The 24026-nt window shown below is 34.3% G+C and overlaps 1 protein-coding gene and 1 pseudogene across 1 annotated transcript in view; both read right to left on the bottom strand.

The window, feature by feature from the left end:
* The window catches only part of CNTNAP2 (contactin associated protein 2), a 2351919-nt gene that overhangs the window by 1181796 nt on the left and 1146097 nt on the right, over positions 1 to 24026 (bottom strand). The gene's annotated exons all lie outside the window — the stretch shown is intronic.
* On the bottom strand, positions 17325 to 20761 carry LOC139438986 (arginase-2, mitochondrial pseudogene; annotated as a pseudogene).

The raw sequence follows: 24026 nt of genomic DNA, 5'->3' as shown, positions 1-24026 counted from the left end.
TGTGAGTCATAACTAACAAAGAATACATCACCAAACACAGATCACAGCCACACTTCTCATTCGTTCCACCCAATATTCTAGAGTGATTGAATGTCTCCAGAATGGACAGACTCACCAGGAATGGATGTGGCTCTGAATGTAGAATATTTTCAAAAAATTAAATTCAATTCCAAACAATGACTTTCATGGTGACTAACTTTGAGGACACTGATTATAAACTGGTGCATATTTCCCATGATAATTTTGTTTTAAATATATATCCTATTTGCGACAGTCTCGATTTAATTTTATACTTAAAGACTGTTTGATATTACTTTATAATAGATCTCTCCATTTATGCATAATGATGAAAACCTTTCAACTATACATTACAAAAGAAAACCAGTATTTTCACAGAGACTTTTTAACCTAAAACCAACATTCTTTCCTTTTTATTTTTCATTAGATAACTAAATGATTTTAGAATATTTTCTCTAACATCCCCCTAACTTATAATTGTAAGCAAAACTTGTTTTGTATGCAAATTTAAAATGTTAATGAAGCATATTCTGTCTAGGCTGTCTTTCTAATGGTATTATTTTCAAAGTAAGACTCTTGAGGTGGTAGCTTTGATTGAACAAGAAGAAACAGATGTTACTCTTATTAGAGACAAGAAGAAAAGACTGGTTAATGAATACTGAAAAAAAGAAAGTATTTAAAATATAGTAGCAAACCAAGATGTAACATCTGTTAGAAAATGCTTCACATAAAATTACAGTGAGTAGAGTTTTAATCTTTTGCTCAATATTCAGTCTTGAGAGAAAAATATGAATCCATCTTCAGGCAGTTAAAGTGTTTTGTGATGCACTAATGATGTATCTCATAAGTTATCAATTATCAATTTACGGAATAAAGAGAAAAAGGGAAATACACATCTCTATATAAAGGCAATATATTCTACTTATATTATCCATACAAATTACATATCCAAAGGCAATTGATTCAATTTAATCTTATTTTGTTCACTTTGACACCTCAATCCAAACCATCTGATAAAAATAATCAATTCTAGGCTGATAGAATATGTAATAAGATGGTTGGGCAGGTACAGAATCCTTTTGTCTTTTAAAGCCGAAGAAATTTCCAACTGCTTTTTGTAAAGGTACAGAAAGTTGTTTCAGAACATACTTTCTTTGTTCTGAAATAACCACTAGAATGCCCTCTTTAATGTAGACAAATTCCCTGGAGAGAAATTATTACATGGCATTTGTTGCTGGAAATGACCTCCTCCCTTATTTTAAACATAGAACCTTAAGGATGTGATGGATTCTTTTCTCTCAGACATCCCGAGATTTCGGAGAAAGAAAAGATTTAGTGCAGTGGTTCTTATCTTGTCAACATGTTGGAATCATCTGGAGAATTTTTAAAAATTCCACATGTAAACCTACAAATCATTGCTAAATAAATTGAGATTTAAAAAAACCAAAAACATGCAATCCCAATCAAAATTCCAAGGTATTTCTATGTAGAAATTGACAGACTGATTATGAAATTTATGAGGGATGCAAAATACTTTAAAACAATCAAAAAGAAAGAAAATTAGAGGATTAACCACCATCTAATTTCAAGACTTATTTAGAGTTGTCATACACATCAGAAATGAACCCTCATGTATGGGTTCGGTTGATTTTTGACAGGGACAAGAAGGTAATTCAATGGGAAAAGATAAGTTTTTTCAAGAAATGAATAGGAACAACTCAGTGAATATATGGAAAAAAGGTATCTCAATCCCTACTCACATTATATAGAGGAAATTATTTCTAGATGGCTTTCAGATACAAACACAAAAGCTTAAACTATGATGCTTCTGAAAGAAAACATAAAAGAGTATTTTAGGATCTAGAGACTCACAATGATTTCCTAGAACACACCAAAAGCACTTGGTAAAATTGGCTTCTTGAAAATTAAAAAACCCTACTTATGAATACAAATAGTTAAGAAAGTTAAAAGGCAAGACAGAGGTGAAGAGGAAATATTTGAAATCCATGTATCTAGGAAAGGAATATATCAATTATACTAAAAGCTTTTGCAAATCAATAATTAAAAGATAAAAACACGCAAAAGTCATTTCACAAATAAAGGTATTAGTTGCCCACAAGCACATGAAAAAGTATTTGATATCATTAGACATTGGGGAAATTAAAACCACAATGAGATGTAATTTCAGATTCAATTGAGTGACTGAAGATTTAAAGGATTGACTATGATCTGGAGCAATTTGAACTTTCATACATTGCCAGTAGGAATGTAAAATTATACAACCACATTGGAAAATTTCTTGGCAATTTCTTCTAAAGTTAAACATGCACTGATCCTATGACCTAACTGTTCCCTTCCTAAGCATTTACCCACCAAAACCAAAATGTATACCACAAAATCTTTGCACAGGAATGTTTCAGCAGCTTTATTCATAATAGCCCCAAACTGGAAATATTGTATGCCTCTGCATTATATATTCAAACAAGGAAATATTGCTCAGCAGTAACAAAGAATGAACTAGTTATACATGCAACCGCACAGATCAATTTTTTAAAATCATTGTATTGAGTAGAAGAATCTAGACACAAAAAGAAATGTACTGTTTGAATCCTTTTATATGAAATTCTAGAATGAGCAAAACTAATATATGCTAATAGAAATCAGAAGAGTAGTCTTGATGTGGATGGGAAAGAGGTAGTGGGAATAGATTTGAAGTTGGCACAAAGGAACCTTCTGGATTAATGAAAATGTACTATACGGTGATTGGTGTGCTGTTTATCTAAGTGTATATATTTATCAAAATCTATTCAATTGACCTTAAAGGCATTGCATATATGTAATTTTCCCTCAAAATATACAAACATGTAAAATGGAGTAAAAATAATGTCAGTATTCATTTTTTAATTCAACCAACTTTTATTCAATGTTCATTTCACACTTTGATTTCAAACATGGGAAACCCAATATATGATATGCCAATATTTGCTATTATACAAGGGTAGCATGATGAACTTCCAATATTTTAGGATGTTAAAAAAATTAAACATCTATTTGTGACAGTTTGAAATTAGTTTATGAATCCCCAAAAGAGAAAAACGAATCTATTCTGGGTGTGAAACCCATTGATTATACTGGATTCGGTTGAGGGGTCCTTGAGAGATAAGGCATTCACCTGAGAGTTTGCAGCTGAAGAGAACAGAGCAGCTGACCAGTCAACAAGGTCTGGAAGGAAAAAGCCCTGTGCTAGAGACTGATATAGGAAACCCTGAGAGACCAGGCAGAGATCAGTGACCATCTTGATTCAAAACGTGGCACCTGATGTTGGTGAGAACGCAATCTTGAGTTGGACTTTTCACACAACCTTGGGACTGTAAATTTTTACCCCCAATAAATATCCATTATAAAAGCCAACAGATTTCTGGTACTTTGCATCAGCACCCCTTTGGCGGACTAATACACTACTCCAAGAGTAAATATTCTTAGAAGAACTTTTAATAATTGTTTCAACAATTACTGATTCCCAGTCAAAAACCAAGTGTCATTATACTTCAAAGTCTCCTGTTCAAAGCTCTAAGAATAATTCTGCTAACCACTATTCTCTTTTCATGAGATAATTCTCTAAAACAAGTAACTTTAGTAGGAATACTTACGCATATAGTCAGCTTCAGTATATCTTATCCATCCAGGCCACCAGTTCATATGCCACTTCTGGGTGTTTCTAAAGCGCTTAGACATTCATGCCTTCACTCTTTCCACTATTTGATGTTTGAACAATAAATTTAGTTTAAGCTGCCATGAGTAGGTAATGGTTGATAATTTCAAGGAGGTGTGCAATTCATAAGCTGATTAATGTACACAAATAAATAAGATATAAGAGATAATGTGGTGTGGCAGTTAATAGTCTGGGTGTTGTTCATACTTGGATTAAAATCTTACCCATATCCCTCTATTCACCCATAAAATTTTTTGGAATATCTACCACTTCCCAAGCTTATTTTAACACTGAAGATACAAAAGTAAGTAAATCAGAAGTGGTCCATGCTATAGAAAAAATTGAGCTGTTTTATTTTGGGGAAATTTTTTTTAACCCTTCTAAAACTTGGTATCCTCATTTATAAAAGAAGACTTATAATTCTATGTCAGAGCTAATATTGGTGAGATACCTGATCCTATCAATAAGTAGCAGTTTTAATTATTATTGTTGTTGTCATACATACATAAAGAGAAGTACAATGTACTTTGGAGATTTATAAAAAGGAACAAATCACATTTTGTGGGTTGTGTGTGTATGGCAGATAAAATTATTATAGAGGAGTGATATCTGAGTTCAGTTTTAATCCATAGTAGAGATAATTTATGGCTTCTTTTCATCTATAAAGCAACAGTTACTTATTGCTTACAAACTTGTATATAAACTCTGAAAAGTGTATTAAAAGGGAAAAAAGATTCATATCATCAAGGGACACAACACTTAGACATACAGTATATTTTATTCTAGCCTCTGCCATGTATAATGGTAAATCATGCCAACAACTCTTATCTTACAACTGAAGTGAACATGTATAAAAGGACCAAGCAGATGACTATCATCATCTGTGCTTTCATCATCATCTGATTTCATCATGATCTGATCATATAATTTCACCTGATGGGAGATTTGGCAGTCCTATCTTTTCAGTTTAACTTTTCACAATCTATGGAAAATAATCTGGGGATTTTCCTCCACCAACTAAGCTCTCCTAGAATTCTTCTTTGAAGAGTCATGTACATTCTTTAACTCATTCATGCACTCTTTTAGCTGACCTTTACCTGTCTCCTACCACGTGAATGACATTGTTTAAGGTACCAAAGATACAACAGGGAAGAAGACAGACAAGGTCCTTGCCTTCACACAGCTCATATCCCTGGGTGGGGAGGCAGACAGTGGACAGGTAAGTACTAAGTACAATTTCAGATAGTGATTGCAGGATAGAGAGATTGGTGGGACTAGATAAGACTGGTTGACCTGAAACCTAAAGGACATGAATAGGCCAGTCATGTTATGATTTGATGCAGAATACCTTAAGGGAAACATGCTTGGTGTGTTGGAGTAGCAGAAGTAAGATGGCTGCTGTGGCTGGAGTGTAGAGTCTAACTGAGCATAAGTGGTAGAGGTGAAGGGGGATTTAGGAGGTGAAAAAAAAAAAGATAGGCAGAGGCCCAATACATCAGAGCCTTGTGAGTTGTGATTAGATTTTAATTGTGATGGAAAACCTTTGATGAGTTGCAAGAAGAAAGTGACATGATGTTTCTATTTTACATATATATGCTAGTTCCTAGGAGGTGAATGAATTTAAGGAGGCAAAGGTGAAGCCAGAGAAACCTTTCAGGAAGCTGTGTCAGAAACAGGACAAGAGATGACTGACAAAGAGGGTAGCTGTGGAGAAAAGAAAAGTCGGCAAATTAAAATGCTTTGGAGGTACAGTTGGCTATCAAAAGTCTGAGAAAGAAAGATTTGTGACCTGAGCAACTGAGTGGAAATTGAGGCCATTTAACTTAATAATGGGAGACTGGGGAAAGAAGTCAATGCTGGGTATGTCTATTAAATGTATGATTGGAGATGTCAGGCAGGAAGTTATATATTTGGCCTGGGAAGAAGTAAGGTCTGGAGATAGAAATTTGATGTCAGGTACAAAAATCATGGGGCTGGATATAGTTGCTTAAGGAGAGATTGAGATAGAGAAGAGTTAGGCTGAGCCCTGCAGTACTCTAAATCTTAGAAGTTGGAAAGAAGATGAGGGACCAGGAAGGCTGACTGAGAAGTAGGCAGTACAACAGGAAGGAAACCAGAAAAACATGATGTTCAGGAAAAGAATACTTCAAGAAGGAGGGATTTAGTTAACTACATTAATTGCTTCTAAGAAATCAGTCAAGACAAGGACAACAATAGACTTTAGATTTGGGAACATGGAGGTCATTGATAATTGGAATGGGGTGAGGTGACGAGTAATGAGAAATGAAAGAGTAAGAATACACAATTGTTGGGTAATAAAGCTGTATAGGTGAACAGACAAATAAAGAATTTTGAGTAATATTCTATACTGAAAATCTGATGAAAATTCTAAATCCTGTCCTAAGACAAACACTTATCTATGTATATCCTATATTTGGATATAATTTCAGGAGTGTTTGGTCCTCTTTCAGGTTAAGAACCCCAGTCTCTAGAGCCCATGATCCTTCATTTGCATCATCTGACATTACTGGACAATGAGGACAGCCCATTTTCTTATTGATTACTTTTCTTGCACTCCATATTTTCCAATTAAAGGCCTATATATTATATCTTTTGTAGCTTAATTTTTTTTTCATAGATATGCTAGATAATTGGTTTAAAATTTAGATATTTGTTATTTTTTTTGGAGTCTCTGTTTTAAGGATAAAATTGTAGTTCTGAAATTAGTATTATGCCATTTTAGAAAAATAAGTTTTTATCACTATTGAAATTTATAATTTGCTTAAATTTAAACTGACTAATTTATCTTTAGTCCTTTTTCTTTGTTCCATATTTGTCTCAAATAAAATGCAGTATCTTATGATTTTCTCTAAAGGCACAAAATTATCTACATTAGCTTCTTCTTGATAGAAGACTGACCCTGTCCAAAGGGCAAGGACATTCAAATCAATTTCTCTAACATTCTCTGATAACATAAGATATTGCTAAGGATGTAAATATAAAATTGGTGACTACTGACCTCAAGAAGTTTACCTTATTATACCATAAAATAAGATTTAAAATGTCATTACATGCATTTTTGTCATTTCCATCAACCATTTCCCTATCTCTTATAAGCTGGCTTTATATAACTCAGGAAGAGGAAATAAAAAATAATGGGGGAAGGCAGAGTGTAAATGAGAAGATTTTGGTGTCCAGCTGGGTATTTTCGACAAGACGCAATCCTCAATGTAGATAATCCTTTGTTTTCCATAACCTATCTGTACTATGCTGTGGAAAATCTGTCATTCCCCCATACTCTAAGCTGGTGTAACTTTGCTGGACGAGTAACTATCAGAATGATTACAGAATATCTTATTTCTTCTCCATGTCCCAAAGGCACATATTTCCCCTTCCTTCTACATATTGAGGAGAAAATAGAGCTACAGGATTCTATCTGTAGAAGATTGTTTTTCAATTATATCACCTCAGTATTACAGAAGTCATGGAAAAGGAGTATTTTAGAGAAGGACTAATAGGAACAACATAAAAGAAGATAAAAATGGCAATTTGGTCTATCCTAATTCTTGCATCCAGTTTTTCATTTTTCTAAATTTTGATAATAAAATAAATTAAAAGCCTAAAATGACTAATTGTCAGAGGTTTAATATTGGCTTACTTTAAAACCACATGAATTGTGAAATTCTCTTTATTCTTCTAAATGTTTTTCAAACTTTTCTTTTAGTTTCATAATAACCATATATAATAGAACTGTGAATTTAAGTGACTGACTAAAATATAACCTTTTTAAACCTGTATTTGCTGTATAATTCAACAAGAGAAATGTTTTCACGTTAGAAATTTTATCCAATCACTTGAGTACTCAAATTCCTGAGTTCAAAGAATAACCAAGATCAGAGTATTGGCATGGGAAAAAACATCCATCTTAAGATATTATCTCCAGATATGATCCTTTGTGCTTTGAATGGAAATCATTATTCTTAAATGACATCATAAAATGCATAATAAAACCATCATTTCTCATTTCAGACAGTTCTGCATTACTCTCCTTTGATCTTGTTTCTATACTTGTCACTGAATAATTTCCATCAATTACCCAAAGACAGTGCCCAGATAATGTACTCAAGCTACAAACAGGCAAAAATTCAATGCACACTTTTTACAAATAGTTATGTTTCTGCCAGCTTCTACTACTTGTTCTATATGACCCCCAGCCATGAGACGTGACTTCTGCATATTTCACCTCAATGTCATTTCCTCCAATTGGGCTATTACTTAAAATTGAACTCTGAATGACACTAATACAGTTTTAAGAACTACCTCTTTTCTGCAATCATCAGTTCAACAACAATCCTTTTTTGAGTGTTAGTTGCTCTTTGAGTAATTTTTCTCACTCTTAGTTGCAAACATGAGTGGAAAATGTTATATGTGAGCATAGTAACATAATATGACTGAAGTTTCATACATTCATAGGTTAAACATTTGTATTAGGTAATCCTTCTTGCAGATACTAATCTGACTATGATAGGCATCTGACAAGATTAAAAACTAAAAAAAAAAACAACAATGTATTTTAATAACACTCATAGCTTACATTGTAAAAAACACTGATTTATTTTTAATTCAGTTTCATGCATTATGTACACTGTTGTGCATGTGTTTGCATACATGTGTACAAACATAGGTGATATATTCACTACTGGATACATACAACAGGATAAGTATAATGTACTAAAATAGAGCTGGGATAGAATGTGATCAATATGGCTAAAAATATTACATGAATAAATCACTTTACCTCTCTGGCCCACAAGTTCTTCTCACAAAATAAATGATTAAAGATTCCTCTCAAATAAAATCTTACTTAAAAATAAGATTGAAATTTATCCATGAGCCATAGAGGAGAACAGAAAGATCAATGGCAATGTTTCAATTTGAAGAAAGCAATGCTATGTAGAGCACATTAAAATACTTAAATAACTGAGGTCACATATTTTGGCCTATAAAGCTGTACTTGCCATTCTGGATGATTCTAACATAATAGAAAGGTCATAGAATACCCAAGGTGGATGAGAGAGACTTGGTCTGGATGAAAAGAGGAGAAGCCACACGAGAAATACAGAGGTAGTCCTTGCAAATTTCCTATTTCTACAACTTGGATCTTGGATATTAGTGGAGAGGATCTGGAAACTATTGGGAACTTCACAGAATCTTGGGAGCAAATAAATGACAGAACAACTTGGGAGATGAGCCAGTGCCACACTTCTATGATACAGATGACAATTACTACTTTTCTTATTCACAGGACATGTCCTATCTAAAGATAACCCTTGCAAGATCCACAGATGATTTTTTTTTCTTATTATGTAGCACAATTGTATAGTTTGTTAGTAGTTATTTATTAAACACTTTTTAGAGTTTGTTGCTAGATGGGCAACCCTCCAGAAGCTTTTGTGTAAAAGGTTATAAATTGACTGTTCTCCTATAGAAAGACCAAAATAAAGATCATTAAATCTAGAAGCAATCTGATAATGTGCCAGTTAAGCAGGACTGTTCAATTTCTCAAATATTCATTGAGCTGTACACTCAAGATATGTGCATTTTCTATATGCATATTATATTTTGATAAAAATTTTAAAAATGAGACAAGTTTATTAAATGTACAACCTAATTGAAATACCTTAAATGTATAAAATATTGGAGTCATCTTTATATTTAAAGTATTATGAGATAGATGTGGACAAAAGCTATCAAAAACTTAAGAAGTTATTCACACAGTTTTGGGATATTAAAATGTTAGTCATTTAACAATAACTATCAATGTCATTAATGTAATATGAATTGTGGTATATAAGGAAAAAGAGGGTATTATTGGGGGATTTTGATAAGATAGATAAAAGCTTTATAAAAATTCCAAAAGGGACTTCTGGAAACTTTTCAAAGGCTTTTAAAGGTGATGTCACTTTTAAAAAATTATGCCTTATTTCATTTCTAAATTTAGAGCTTTCCTTTCTTGAATTAACATATCCACCCTGATTAGGGTTCTTTGGGTATTTCACAGATAAAAGGAATGCTAATTGCTTTAACTCATAAGGAGGGGATGCCCTCAAATATAAAAGTATTGACTTTTTTTTGTTGCTTTCTTTCTAAATTGTATAGTGTCTACCATCCTCCTTCTACTCTTGAAATTTCTCTCAGATTTTCTTTAGCTCTTTTTTTCTTAAGTTTACCAACTCTGTATCTCTTAGACTAAAAGGTATAAACCAGATGGTTCAATTATTTCAATGTTCAGATCTTGCCATCTGTGGTGGTTTGAAGCTGTATGTACCCCAGATAAACATGTTTTTAAATCTCATTCATTCCTGCGGATGTGAACCCACAATAATTAGGACCCTTTGATGAGGTTATTTCAGTTAAGGTATGGCCCAGTCCAATCAGTGTGGGTCTTAATCCTATTACAGTAGTCCTGTATAAGTGGAATGAAATTCAGAGAAAGAGAGAGCCAGCCACAGGAAGCAAAAAGTTAAGTATCAACAGAACCCGGAAGAGACAAGAGAGACCAGGAGATGCCATAATGTGCTTAGTCACATCACAAGCTAAGGACCAAGAATCCCCAGCAGCCAGCCCCAGAACCCAACAGTCTTCAGGAAGAAAGCACCTCCTTGATGACGCCTTGATTTGGACTTTCTCCTATCCTCAAACCATGAATGCATACATTTCCATTGTTTAACTCAACCCATTTAATGGCATTTGCTTGAGCAGCCTAGGAAACTAAAACACCATCTTACTACTGCCACAGCTCAATTAGATTCAATGCTCTCAATCCTTTTCTCTGCTCTCAGATATCTGAGAAACAATAATTTAATCAAAATCTATGGCTCATGGTGGCAGTGGTTCTCCAGAGAAGCCAAGGCCTTTGATGAGAAGATGTGATGGTTAGGTTCATGTGTCAACTTGACCAGGTGATGATGTCCAGTAGTTTGGTCAAGCCAGCACTGGCCTGATTGTTACTGTGAGGATATTTGGTGGACTTAAGTCATCAGCAAGGTGATTGCATCTATGGCTGATTACCTTTATAGTCAACAGAGGAGACTGCCTTCAACATTGAGAGCTGTCTTATCCAATCAGTTGAAGGCTTTAAAAGGAGAAGTGATGATTTCAGCAGTCAGAAGAGAGAATTTCCTTTTCTATATCAGTCAGATAGCTTCTCCTAAGGAGTTTCCAGTGTGTAGCCTGACTTATGGAATTTGGACAGTCAAATAAACAGTATTTATAAAATCTCATATTTACAGATAACTCCTGTCAGTTCTGTTTCCCTAGAAAACTCTGACTAAAACAGAGGGTTTATGAGTTTGAAGAAACACACATCACTCAAGAAAGCAAGTTTATTTGGCTGATTTATATAGAGTATACTCTTAAACTAGTAGTTAAACCCAGACCATAGCATTACCTTTGTATCTAACTCAGTCTTTAACAAATGTACTAAGGATTCATACCCATAAACAGACTTCCCCCAAGATAAAGCCACATTCTCTGAATATACAGAGGAGTACGAAGAAACTAAGCTCAAAGAAAAGAAGGTAAAACTGTAAACCAGAAGTAGCTGTTGGTCTGAGATAAAGACCTTGACCTCTACTCTTCTCTCCCTTTGGAAGCTGGAGGACCTCTCCATCTTACAGCAGAAATTTCACAGGACATCTGAGTCAACAGGTTTGGTGATTGATGAATTCCAATGGCTAGTAGCCTACCAGCTGACAATCAGACAGGTGAGAGTTAAGAGGGCTTTTGGTCAATTCACTGAAAACCAGTTCTTTAAAAGAAAAATGATAAAAAATAATTATCCAATGAGTCAGTTGATGAATGACCAATTCACCAAATTCATCCAATTTACTAATTTATCAGGTACTTGCAAGGAATATTCTTCTTGAAAATATTCAATGAATATGAAAGTATTCTTATTACTATATTCATGAATATATTTCTTGTGAATATATTAAACAAATGTGAATATATGAGTAGTATTTTAAAGATTGTTCAACTTATTGAAAGCTAAGGATCACTGGTTTAGTTTTTTAATGAGTACATTCATGAAAAACATATGTATGAAGAATATAGTTATGAAATAAATTATCCCCTTGGATATAGTGAAGAAGCATACATTTAGTGAATTCTTTCATTCCTTTTTCAATACTACATGCCAGGCAATGCCCTAGATACCAAGGCTAAATCAAAAAGAAACAAAGTTCCTAACCTCACAAAGCAAAAATTCTTAATACATTTATTGACTTTGAAAAATATTCTTTAAAATGAACTTTTGGGAAATACATTTTGTAAATTTTTTTAATTCACTGCTTTGAAGGGAGATATTCATAAGTCTTGTTGGGAACTGAATACTTAAGATATATATATTGTTATAAACATCTTGCATAAGACGATTATTATGTTCATTTGCATCAGTTTTTATTTTCTGTGAGCTTTGAAGTTTTCATGTGGACATTACAAAACAACTGATCATTCTGTAGAGTAGTCAGAGCTTCTCCCCATTTTGAAAATGAAAAAAATGAGTAAAACAAGATTAACATTGAAGACTTGCTAATATCTTTCAACTAGTAAGAGGCAAACTGGACATAATACCTTGGTTTGTGGATTTCAAATGAAACTTATCCTCACTTTGCATAGCTGCCACTTATCATCAGCCACACTTTTGGTAGCTGGGTTTAGCCCTGGTTATTAACTTAGATTTCTAAAATGACAAAGAAAAAGATCTTACTTTTTATATCATTAGGTTTCTATTTCCCAGGAGCTTTATCTTTTTCTTTGTTTAAATATGATAGAAATATAGTACCTTAGAACTTCTGTTAGAGCATGAAAATAAGGTTAATGTGAGTATAATGGTTATCATTACTAATTCTTAGTTTTATTAAGCAATGGTTAGCTACATTAAGCAATACATTAGTCTTTTTTGTTAGCTTCCTGAGAAAGAAAACAATGAAAGTACTTAAGGTAAGCTTTGTGTGGTTTTTTAAATGGAAAATCTTTTAGAAAAGGGCACTACAAATAAAAATCTAAGCTGAACATTATTATTCTCTGAAAAAGTCATCAAAACAAAATGAAAGTGTTGGCATTTTAGTAGACCCCGTTTGCATTTTATTGAGCACAATTTCTACCATATTTTTTGGTGGTCGCTGTAAGAGATGCCTGAATATAAAACTGATTTGCTGGAGGTTGCATGACCTCCGTTTTTTCTCTGAACTATACAAAAACAGGGCTTCTGCTACTATTTTCCTGTATACGCACCAGTTGTTCATTTTATTTATTCCCAACCAGTTCTCAAAGGGAATTTGAGCTTACAGAAATTGGACATTTGACCCCTGTTTTCACTAGTTCGTTTAAACAGAGGATTTTAACTTTGGCAATGTCATGGCTCAAAGTAAAATTATGGCTACGTAAGACAGAGTTTACAATTAGCTCTATAAATTTGGAAAACAAACAATATTTACATCATAAAAATGGGGGGAAAGCCCACTAGAATTCACTGTGAGATCATTTCTAGTACAGAGTTGAATTGGTTTATTTTAATATGCAGGCATAGTTTAAGAAATTCCACTCTTTTACTTAATCCCTCCACTTACATACTGATTGACCCCTCTTTCTAGCACATTGCAACCATGTTCTACACCAAGTGATGATGGTTAGTAATAACTTAGTTAATAATAATGTCATCATCACAAGAAAGGAGTCATAAATTATTTAGTATTTAGCATTTAAATTAGTTTATTCATGGCCAAGTGATATAGAGAAGCAATGGAGAGCTGAAGTAGATTATAATGATGTCCTGTGAATGGTGTATGGCTCTTCATGGGATGGATTTAGTCAGTGACACTGAGATTCTGACTAGGATGATGTTTCTCCATTTATTAGGCACTTAGTATAGACACTTAATACTCAAAACTACAATTTAGCTCCTATGTTAAGAAACTCTTTTAGGCACTAATAAAATAATATTGAAAAAAGTGGACAAAATCTTTGCTCCATGCAAACTATGAGGTAGACAAAATGTATTTTATGTAATTATTATATGCTATTGGCATAAACATATAGGAGTATTGACAATGAGATTGTGAGGACTTGTACTCTTTCAACAAATATTTATTTAGTAGCTACTACGAGAAAGAAATTCTCAGTGAGATTTATCATCCCTGGTTTGAGTCAATATTTTAAGAAAAATTATAGTCTCACCATAAGCCTGCCCAGGACACTAAGCCATGCTATTTTACTTTTTCTTTTAAGAAATTAATTTTTATTAAGATTGACATGTTTTAAAATTCATTTAAAATGTTATGCATAAGATGAATATTATCTAAAAATTATGTATATCTATAGCTAATAATTTTATGTAGATTATAACAACATGAAATTCAGATATGTTACTATTTGGCATGATATTATAAAGATAAGGTTCACAGAGATTACATCTAAAGTTAGTTATTTAATCATCTTCATTATAATTCTTATTTCAAGTACGTATTTTTCATGTGTTGAGCAGGCTATATGTAATGTTCTATATTCAGGAGAGAAACTAACTTGTATTTATTCAATTTAACAGTAAAAAAAAGTAAGTTCCATATTGTTAGGAGTAGAAAAATATTAAATTATACCATAGATGTAAAATTATAAATTTCATTTATCTAGAATTTTTAGGAACATGTTTTTAATGTTGTATTAGTCAGTCTAAGGGGTGCTGATGCAAAATACCAGAAATCCGTTGGCTTTCATAAGGGTATTTATTTGAGGTAGGGGCTTACAGTTACAAGGCCATAAAGCATAAGTTACTTCTCTCATCAAAGTCTATTGCCATGTTTTGGGGCAAGATGGCTGCCTAAGTTCAGGCTTCTTGGATTCTTCTCTTCCCGGGGCTCCTTTTCTCTCCAGGCTCAGCTGCTGTACTCACTCCACAAGGCCAGCCGTAGACTACAGGCAAATGGCTCTGTCTCTCTCGCTGGGGCTTCTACCATGTGTAAGGAGCCATCCCTATTCCTCTGTGTTCTTCTCTTGCTCATTTCCTGGGCTCCAGCATAAAAAATTCCAACTCTGTCCTTTGCCATGCCTTTTTTTTTGCCATGCCTTTTAACTGTAAGTCCCCACCCACCAACAGACAGGGACTCAATACCCTACTGATGTGGCCCAATCAAATCCCTAATCATAATTCAATTATGCCCATGTACAACCCAGTTTACAACCATAATCCAATATCTATTTTTGGAATTTATGAACCATATCAAACTGCTTCAAATGTGTATGCAAGTTGTTACTTTATATCTCATGATTAGAATGAAATAATTCTCAAGACTTTATAACAGATCAGATTAATGATAAAATTTTATAGCTATAGCACAAAGAAAATTATCATGCTTTTATTAATTTTCAATAGGAATTTTTTATTTTCCTTTATAAAAATGAAAAGTTTATTCAATATAAAATTGTACAAAATGTGCTGTGAATCTTGAAGGTTTTTTTTTTTTCATTTCAATCATTGAATGGTTTGATTTTGTAACTATTACAAAAGAGGGAAATGACAGCTTATCTTTCATACATTTGGAAGGAAGTGAATGATCAGTAGGAAATAAGAATGATTCTTCTGCTCCGTCAATAACCTTGAAAGTTTTTACTCCTCAACAGATTTTTGATCATCCTGTAGTTATAAATGCTAGGGATTAAGGAGGATAGGAAATAATAGAACTTGATTCTTGACTTCAGAGATACTAAGTTATGGAGGACATATGTAGAGAAGTTAAGTATAAAAGTAGGTAGATATAAACTAGGCCTAAAATAAAGAAATGACAGTGAATTATGGAATGGGTAGGTTATTTCCTTCTGAGTTTAGGGAGGACTTCAAGGAAAAGCTTCCTTTTATGGAAATGAAAGTTAAGACCACATGAAATGAAGGATTGTCAGGAAGAAAAGAATAAGGAGTTAATGAGGTCATTTTGCTTCCATGGTTTCTTCTCCTTTCAGGAGCTCCTTGAATGCATAACTGAATATTCATAAAGTGCATCATCTTATTTTTGACTTTGAGCTATAAGTGTTCAATATATGTTTACTGAATGAACAAATGGTTAGGTATACTTCAACAACAGCCAGCCACTTTACATGAAGTTCATGGTATGGAATGGGAGATAAGATCAGAGATACTAGTTGAAGCTAGAAAATGAAGGACTTCGAATCTCAGGTTAAGAAGTTTGAACTTCATTCAGTAAGAAATTTGTCAAAGGATTTTTAGTAAAGAAATGTTATTAGGGATTTCTTGAGAAGATTAATCTGGCAACTATGGACTATCATATCATGAAAATATGGTGACTTCCTTTTTTACAACATCTCCATAAACAGAGAAGTTTGCAATGTGTATGTATAAATATTGCACTCAGAAATCTCAATACAGTCAATTATCTCCATTCAACATCCACAAAGCAGAGGGAAAATGACTCAACTCAGAAATTTAAATAGGATTAAATTAGGATTTAATACTCATTTTGGTATTTCATCCTGTGATTTGGCCTGAAAAATTAACTTTGTCCAGTCATATTACTAAATTTGGACTGTCTCTTCCCTTTTTGGCCTCCATCTAGTTTCTCTCTCTTTCTGAAGTCTTTAAACATTCACCACAGGCTCATTATTACACACACCTGAACTCTCCTGCTATGAATACATAACTGGAGAACTCAATCTAATTTTGAGATAGTCTTAAATGCTCCTATTTATATTTCAGCTACTAATGCATGAACCTGATTACAAATTATATGTACATAGTCATAGTTAGTAAATCCCCAAAACATATTGCAAGCACATCATATTTCACTCAAAGGAACAACAGAATACTGGCTGTCATTGGTGTTTTATGAAGATAAATTATTGAACCACAAAAATCATGAGACGAATTGTAACAAAGCACTTGCATTTTATCCCAGAAGCCATTGTGGCACTGTCAGTTAAACACTGATGAGCACAACTTAGTTTTCATTTCTAACAGCATTACTGTCACTACTGACAACTCTACCCATCATAGGGGAAGTGGGTTCTTCCCTAGAAGCCCACAGGGCTAAATTGTATTGCACATTCTGCTCTTATTCACACCATCTGTGCTTCATTCATGTTTTTCTTCTTTGTCAATCAAACTCTGCCTTTTAGAGCATACTTTCTTATTAGCACAAATGCATATATAAAAATGTATCAGTATAAAAAGACCTAACACAGCCATTAATCATGCCATATCTATTCCCAGAATATAAGAAGAGCTTATGAGCTCCAAACACACACACAAACACAGAATACCACAGTAATAAATGCTGTTTATGACTCCATTAAATTTACATATTACCCCAGCATATTAATACCCTATGAACGGAAAAAATTCAAGTACATTTGCAGTAGTATTATTGGTCACCAAAATAAAGAGGGGAAACTCTACAATTATTAGAATGCAAATATTTTCATTAAGGCAGTATTGACCTAGTTCATCCATTCAGTATCTGTCCCCTTGAATACCACACAACTCTGGAATACCCTTTGTGAAACACCTGTCAGTGCACAGTAGTTCCTATATTCTCAAGTGTTCTTCACTTTCTGATTTTTCCTGTGAATGGGGAGTAGAAAATTCATCATAGATAATGCGTCCCCCTTCCCTTGATTAACCAAAATTGAAGCAATCACATCTCTTCTCAGGCCAGCCATGGCTAACTGAGGATTGACTTTGACAAGATCCAGTGTCGAGCCCACCTTGCATTGTGTGTTTCTTCAGTAAATACCTTCCTTCTCCAGAAATCAGTCCACTTACAATAAGCCTTCCTGTGGCTGGAATCAGCCCAGGGTCAAATGCATCAATATTAAAACTCAGATGGATTGGCCTTTGTCTTTTGCCAATCATTAGATCAAATGTTTGTTCCATGACCTCCTAGATATCAAGTCAATCAATGTCCCTCCTAGAAAAGTACTGAATATGATAAATCTTTAAAATAAAATGTTTAGGATGGTCCATGTATCTTAGACCAATACACATGATATGTGGGGTAGAGAAACAAGGTTTAATACAGGAAAATCCTGGGAATTGTGGTACTTTGTTGTGAAGTCCTTTGAGAAAGAATGAAACTGACTGTCCAGGGAGATGTTCAGATGAAGTAGTAAGGGGTCTATTGATGTCAACATGGGCATCAATCCAGATGACACAAAGGTCCAGCAGTGCTGGGCATGGCCCACTAATTGTACCAATTACTAGACCTAACTGGAAAGCCTTTTCATCAAGCCAGCTCCTCTTACAAGTGATGGATCATATTCCCCTCCTTTTCTGTTTCTGTGAAAGTGGGCTCCTGTCACAGTCATGGAATAGGTGGATTTCTTCTTAGACGAATGCACTTGCATCTGGAGGAGACGTGAGAAGCTGCTGCTCAGGGCCCTGCTTGGCAGTGCAGTGCTGGCTGAGCTAGAATTTGCTCCATGCAGCTCACCACCTCACATTGAACAGGGTTATATTTAGATGTAATTTTGTGTCATTACAGTAGAAAACAGTACTTTAACATAGCAGGGTAGAAAGAGAAGTTCTATCTGTATTAAGACTATTACACACCAATAAGAGTTCCAAATTTGGCATCAGGTTTTGTTTTTGCAAGCTATGGTGTCTTTAACACAGCTGCAACAGTGGTTACTGCCTTAAGTACAAATATATACTATGTCAAGAATAACGAACAGCTGGCTAATTCAATGAAAATGTTTTTATTGATTTTAACTGGACTTAGAAATTTGTACTTGGGTTCAAGTTCTGTTAAAAGTGTATTGTTCATCAATATAGAAAACCTCTAGCTTTAAATTCTAAGTGCTTTACCACCATTGTGTGTTTCCAAGCAATAACAACAATACAATGATAACAATAAAAACAACAGGAACAAAAATCAGAAACATCCAACTTTAACCACAAAATGCTATATACCATGGGGTCAATAAGGTAGGATCCAATGCTGTCTTTCAGCTTAGATTGTCCTCTGCATCAAGGCTTCTGCAGACTGCGGGTGGCTAAGGCAGCAAAATATAAGACTCAAAAGCCAGCTCCAGTGGCAGCTGAGAACCCATACTATGTACTTTCACAGTCCAAGATAAGCCAGGATCCAAGTTAGCAAATGAGAAAAAAAGACCAGATAAAAATGGAAAAGTGTTCCTTAATACTTCTCTCTAATCCCTGCAAACCACACACCATTCTCTTCTTTCCTCCCAACCCCATTCTATTCATTCATTTCACAGACGTAAACAAATTGAAATATAATCAAACATGAGTCACCCAGATGGTGAATGAAGTTGGGTCACACCATGAAAAGAAGTTTGAAGAAATTGAGAATATATGGCATTAAAAAAAAGAGAATAGTCAAAGGGTGGATATATGGTAATTGTTACCAAATATTATCTGCTGTTTTTACCCCTTAAAGACAAGTATGAATTGAATTTAATCCTTGCCATTCAGTGCTCACTTGTGAGGAATAAACACATGAAACAAATAATCTGAATTAGTACTAAGTAGGGTTAGGTGAGATAACATATTAACATAATTAGGAGAGTTGGGGAAGATTTCATAGCAGGGTGACATTTGAGGAGTGGGGGGTGGAGTGGGGAATGTCACAGAGGATGATTTTGTTAGAAGGTTTTTAAGATTCTAGCATGAGGAAAGAGCAAGTTCAGATTGATGAAAATGTGTAAAGGCAAGGCAAATGTAGGAATAGTGTGTTGTGCTGCTTGGCCAGTTTTTAGGGTACAGGGTTTGGGGCAGAAGAAGAATTGGGAGCTAGTGCTGGCTATATGTTTGGACCAGACTTTGCAAGACATAAAAGATGTGGCTATTATGGTTTAGATACTGAGAAACTTCTGGAGTTTGCTTCTATATGTTTAATGAAATCAATACTCTCCTTGAGGTTGGAGTTAAATGGAGAAGGGAAAAAAAAACCACTCTTATTCCTGCTGTTTCTCAAATGAATGATATTTTAAGGGAACATTAACTTACTTAGCAGCTAAGACAAGGATCTTTTCAATTTAACAAGGTGTTATCATGATTTAGACAAGTTGTTCTTTAGTGAAACTACTTAAATTTCTATTTTAAAAATGTAAGTTTTACATTCAATAATGTTACTCAAAATGTAATGAGCTGGCAGAGATACAAGGTCTTCTACAAATCCATTCTGAAGCCGACTTCTGAAAAATCAAGCTCTAAAAAAAAAGCAGTTCCCTTTCAGTCTTTGCTAGGAGCTTCCTAAAAAGAGAAAAGCCATGGAGTGAAGAGAATCTGAAAATACTTTATAAAGGGAATTCAGAGGGAGACTGCCAAACCAGTTAATATATAGCAGCCAGAGAATGATCTGATGTGAAAAGACAGTCACATGGTTCATAACACTGATCTGAGTATAAACACTCTCTCTTGGTATCTGCCCCTCCTGATCTGATTTGGGAAGCCAAAGAAGAAATTGCCACTTAAAGAAGAAAACCTCCAGCAGACCTTTACATATAAGTCTGTATTTACAGAAGGTTGTTTGTTGTATATTTTTTATTCTGCTTTTACAGGCTTTTGATTACCAATATAATTTGGCTTTCAGGGCCCTACTATATAAGGAATCATTATTTTCCTCAGATTTTGGCAAGACTAGTCCTGTTGTTATTAATGGCCTGGAAATAAGGGCCATTTGAAGGTGTACTTCGATAAACAACTATAACTATCCATGACCGCAGAAAAGCTTTAGCTAAGGAGATACCTAAAGATGTTTCATTAATTGGAAATAAGAGTCTTTGACAAAAATAAATCAGAGGGATGCATATGTTTTTCACTGTTCCTCTCTGGCAGTAAGCACTTCCAAAAAAACAAACCAAAATGCTTCGCCTAGGGTTTGTACTGAGGGGTGACCATGGGTGACCACGTTTTTACATGACCTACCCTCCTTCCATGTTTGCTTGAACCAAAATTGAGTCCCAAAGAGAGCCATTTTGATGTTTGGCAAGATCCACCATATTGTATAGCCTGAAAAAGATACCAGTCACCTATTTAAAAAATTTTATTTCAATGATGTCCTGGGAATTAGACATTTCCTAGTCCAGCGGCCATTTACACAGCTCTACTGGCAAACAACTTACCGTAAAGCTACCCTAGGTTAAAAAAAAAAAGTCCCATTTCCTGGAATCTGATTAGCAGCAAAGAGTTTACCAGAAGGAGAGGACTGCAAGAAGCACATAATTTATAATATGTATATGTAATATATACATCTTAACCAAAGAGTTCACTGGAGCAGCCTGGGAACTACCTGCATTGCAACCACTAGGGTCAATTTTCTAAAATGCAGACTCTGTCTAAACCTGCAGATTCTATTCTCTTTTACTTTAGTCAGTAGTGAGGCCCTGTGGTAAAAATGTACAGCCAGGGCTTAGATACATTGCTCTAATACTCCAATAGCACCACTCAATAGAAACGTGATATAATAAATGAGTTGACCCACATAGGCATTCTAAATTTCCTATTGGCCACATTAAAAAAAAAGATGAAATTAATTTTAATAATATATTTTATTTACCCCAAAATATTATTTATTTTCATGTATACTTAATATAAAAGTTATTAATAAGATACTCCGAATTCTCTTTTTCATAGTAAATCTTTTACATACAAATATATTTACTAAGCCTTTGATAATGGCAGTACATCTCAATTCATACTAGGCACCGTTCAAGTGCTCAAAAATCACATGTGACTAGTGTCAATGAGTTAGCGCAGCTCTGGAGGGAATGCCCATGGCCTTCTGATTTCACTAAAGCTACTGGGAATCCAGGAATTCATTCATTCATTCAACATAGTTACCTAATTCTATAATTGTCACTTTATATTTTCTGTATCTCACATCCCACAAAACCTGGATTCACCCCTGCTAAGAATATAAATGCTTTCATCCTTTTTGATCATCTTGCATATTAGAAAAAAATTCAATCCTTCCCAAAAATGTGGACAGTGTTTCCTTGGGGTACTGTAACAAAGCACCACAAACAGCTGCTTAAAACAACAGAAATGTAATGTGGCACAGTTCTGGAAGCATGAAACCTAAAATCAAGGTGTTGGCAGGACTACTCCTTCCGGAACCTGTACAGGAGGGTCCTTCTTTGCCTCTTCTAGCTTCTGGTGTTTGCCGTCAATCCCTGGTGTCCCTTGGCTTGTAGGTGCGTCACTCTAATCTCTATCTCCATCTTCACATGGACTATTTCCCTGTGCATCTGTGTCTCCATGCCCAGATTTTCTTCTCATATAACAAAACCAGTCATACTGGATTTAGGGTCCAACCTACTCTAGAATGACCTCATCTGAACTTAACCAATTATGTCTGCAAAGATCCTCTTTCCAATTAGGTTCATATTCCGAGGTTCTAAATGGACATAAATTTTAGGGCGACACTGTTCAACCTGGTACAGTTTGTAATGTTTATTTATGTACCTTATCAGGGTGAAGAGATCAGCCCCAAATAAACTGCATACAGGTTACTGGTGTCAAATTTCAGGGAGAACAGAAGCAAGCATAGTGGATGGTGCTTTCCACTGCTTCTTACCACAACCCTAAATAACGCTCTGTGAAGAACAGAAAGATCACAGGGCTAACACCAGATTTTCCTTGGGTGAATTGAATTCTATTTCATTAGGTTAACCTAATTAGTTAGAACTGAAGCTTGTAGGACTAGGGAAATTAAGAACTGAAAATCATCGACCTTAATTTGAAGATTTGTAATGGTCTAATTTAAAACATATATAACAAATAAAAATTTAGGAGAGTACTATTAAAAAATGCAAATTTTATATTGGTCATTCATTCATTCAACAAATATGTGAATTCCTCCAATATACAAACACCATGCTAAGTGCTGGAGGTAAAAGAGGAAGCAGATAGACCTTGTCAGTCCCTTCACTAAAGTCACCGTGACAGAGTCACTATTAGGAATTCAGGGAAATAAAGGTGATAAACCCAGTTGGAATAATTAGGAAAGATTTTATAGAAAGGGTAAATCTTGAATTAGAACTTCAAGGGATAAAATGAAAGAGAAAGTAAAAGGAAACAGGATTCTAGGGAAGACAATATCATCAACATTAAATTAATAAAATAATCTTATTAATCTCAATCATTGAATATTACTCATTGATATCAAATTAAACAAGTTCATTTGATAATTTTTTCTATTATCTGTATTAATATATTTAGACTTTACATGCTTTATATTACTTTATTTGTTGAGATTTCTGAAGTACTACCAGGATATACAATGTATATAGACATAATAAATAGGGTACATTTTTATAAAAAGATATTAGAAGTGGACTCTAGTGAGGCATATATTTATTCTAAATGACTTTTTTCATGTTTACCCTTAGTCTCTTCTCCTCTTGGCCAGGTTTGATTGAGCTGCGATTGAGCTGAGCAGGAAACAGGAGGCCATAGAAAAATCTCTACTTGAAAATGAAGCTTGAGTATCGATGAGTCTGATCTGCAGCCTTCTTTGCCCTATTAATCCTCACTGTTAAGTAGCTTTAATTTCAGATCATCTCTTCTTTTTTGCCATTTAGCCATAATGCTATCCTAAAGTGCTAAATAGCTTTTGCTAGAGGAATTGAAATAGCTATTCTATAACCCTCCGTGACTTAAAACGGGAATACACAGCATATGAAGAAACAGATAAGTTAGAAACTTAAATAAAGAACTAAGGTTAGAAACTGAATTTTGCTTATGATAAATGACTTAATAAAAGAGATTTAAAAAAAAACACAAGTTATAACTACTCCCTTACCCCCAGTTCTGCCATAAAAATTATGATTAAATCCAACAATAGTCTCAAAATCCCATTTTATTCACTGTAGTAATAGATAGGGCTTTAAAATCTTTTTTATGGAAGCACAAATTTCCCCGTGAACGAATGCTGCAGAATTTCTCTTAGACTGTAGAAATAGCTCAGTAGGACTTTTTTCTTTGTAACATTAGCATCAAAGGGCCCAGATACTTGGTGTGCTTGAAGCATAGAGATAATTATACTATGAAAGACCCATATGCTGGGATACCTGCCCAGGTCCCTGAGGGTGATATATCACAGTGGGAAATGACTAAATCAGGATTATTTCTACAACTTTTTCCAAATGATAAAATTGAAAAGAGGTAGCATTTTTGGCTCCATGCTTGGTAACTTTACCTTTGTGCACTTACTCTAAGTTCTCACAGCTCTGGTTGGCATGGACCTAATTTAAACTCCCACCT

This window comes from Dasypus novemcinctus, chromosome 5, assembly GCF_030445035.2.
Source record: "Dasypus novemcinctus isolate mDasNov1 chromosome 5, mDasNov1.1.hap2, whole genome shotgun sequence".
Taxonomy (NCBI): Eukaryota; Metazoa; Chordata; class Mammalia; order Cingulata; family Dasypodidae; genus Dasypus; species Dasypus novemcinctus.
Note: the sequence above shows the minus strand (reverse complement) of the source record. Positions and strands in the feature narration are given on the sequence as shown.